The 2225-nt window shown below is 32.0% G+C and overlaps 1 protein-coding gene across 5 annotated transcripts in view; it reads left to right on the top strand.

Moving 5' to 3' along the window:
* Positions 1-2225, top strand: part of LOC106884267 (rab effector MyRIP) — a 65231-nt gene that overhangs the window by 32105 nt on the left and 30901 nt on the right. The gene's annotated exons all lie outside the window — the stretch shown is intronic.

Here is a 2225-nt window from a genome sequence, read left to right as displayed (position 1 = left end):
GCAACAGTCAAAATAACTTACAGCTACTGATCAAAAACAAAAAAAAAACAGAGAAAAAAGGGAAAAAAAAAATTGCTGACTTTTTCCGGTTGAGGAAGAAAATTGACCCTACTTTCACTATTTTTTTTTCTTTTTAACTTCATTTTCGTCTATTTATTTATGCTACTGTTGTTATTATTATTCTTATTATTATTATTATTATTATTATTATTATTTACTTTTTTTTTCTTGGTGGTGTGTGTTTGTTATTTAATTGCTAGGGGTGGAGAGGTATTTGAAACATAAAACTAAAACTTAAAACCCTATCCTCGCCTACCCCTTCTTTCTCTCCTTATTTTTCCAAGTCACATGACTTGTTTGTCTTTCCCTTGCTTTCTCTCCATTTTTTTTGTTTATATATTTGTTTGTTTGTTGTTGTTGTTTTTTTCGTTGTTCTAGCCAGGCTTACTCTCTCAACCAAAAGGAATCGTCTGGCAAAGTACATTTGGCAACTCACCCTTCCACTCTTCTCTCTCTGTCTCCTCTCTCTCTTCTCTCTTTGTCCCCCCTCTCTCTCTCTCTCTCTCTCCTCTCTCTTTCGCAGTTGCGACATTAACACTGGAAGAACGCTATATCCATCTGCTTTGATGCACGTGTTTCATGCATCTTGTTGCACTTGGAGAATTGAGAATGGTCGTGCTCATGGAATTAAACAAACAAAACAAACAATTGTCCTGAAATAGAACGACATATACATCATCATCATCGTCATCATCATCTTTAGCATCAACATTAGTATCAGCAACAACAACAAAAACAGCATCGGCAGCATCACCAGTATTGACAACAGCATCAAATAATACAAGTTATTTAAAAACACTCTAATAAGCTAACAAAGCAGCTGTAATCTTTTCAAACAAGCTCTTTGCTTTTATACTCTTCCCACCAAAATATTTATAGCACTGTGCATATGTTAAAAATAATAATAATAATAATAATAGTAGTAGTAATAATAATCATGATGATGATGATCATCATCATCATCATCAAAGTAAGCTCAATAGATGCCAGAATTGGCAGCAAAGTAGAGAACAAAACACTTTGCAATATTCAGCTATTTTAGGTTTGAGTTCAAATAGCACTGAGATCAAGGTTGCCTTCCATCTCATTGTGCTGGTAAATTAGAGTCGAGTGATAAATTAGGCACCAGTGAATTCCTGGAGTTGTTTAAATTGACTGAATCCCTATCTCTAACATAAAATATTATCAGTATTTTCATATTCTAGTATACACAAATACAGAGAGAGAGAGAGAGAGAGAGAGAGAGAGAGAGAGAGAGAGAGAGGGAAAGATGTGTGTATGTATGGAAAGCATTTCACAACATAGTCAAATGTCACATTAGCAAGCAAAGAACTATTTTGCTGATGTAACTCAATTTACGCAGGAAAAACATAGGCTGTTGATAAATTCTGTTTTATCTAAGTTTTATTTTCCTTATTTTAGCCAAATAACTGCAGCTTTCTACAACGTTCTGTAATATATTTTGATGGATGTCTTTTAGAGATTCTTACAGTGTTGTTATGCCTCTGAAAACTGGTTATTTGGATTTCATCATGCTACATTCCTAGCAAATTCTATTGAGGTCCTCCTTAAACTATAGCTTGATAGTAAAGGATAAAAGCAAAGTTTTGTTTGAAAAAAAACCCAAAAAACAAATCTCTATTTTCTGCCTCAATATGATGAAGACATTATGAACAGGAGGTCGACAAACACACTATTTCATCGAGTCTTGTTTCATAAAAGGGATTAATAATAATTAAAGCATAAAACAAAACATGGGTAGACCCACTTAAGATATTTAACTGAGAAAATCAATCTCTTGGTGTTTAAACTTCCTGAATGGAAATTAAGGAGGATTAACGTGGATTTGACTTGAAAGTTATTTGTTATTCTTTGGAATATTGATGCCTACTTGACTGAACTTGCTGCCAATCTTATGCAAAGTTACTACTTCACACACCGAAAGGATTTCATCCAATCTTCTTGTCAGTGAAATTTCTATCTGCATCTCAACATTCAAGCTGGTTATTCATTGAAATAACAAAAGAAATTAAAAACTGGGACCATATGATTTATTTATAATTTATTTTCTTTCCTTTTCTATTATCATTATTATTATTATTATTATTATTATTATTATTATTATTATTATTATTATTATTATTATTATTATTATTATTATTATT

This window comes from Octopus bimaculoides, chromosome 10 (genome assembly GCF_001194135.2).
Source record: "Octopus bimaculoides isolate UCB-OBI-ISO-001 chromosome 10, ASM119413v2, whole genome shotgun sequence".
NCBI lineage: Eukaryota > Metazoa > Mollusca > Cephalopoda > Octopoda > Octopodidae > Octopus > Octopus bimaculoides.
The sequence above is the reverse complement of the archived record's forward strand: the minus strand, read 5'-3'. Positions and strand labels throughout refer to the sequence as shown.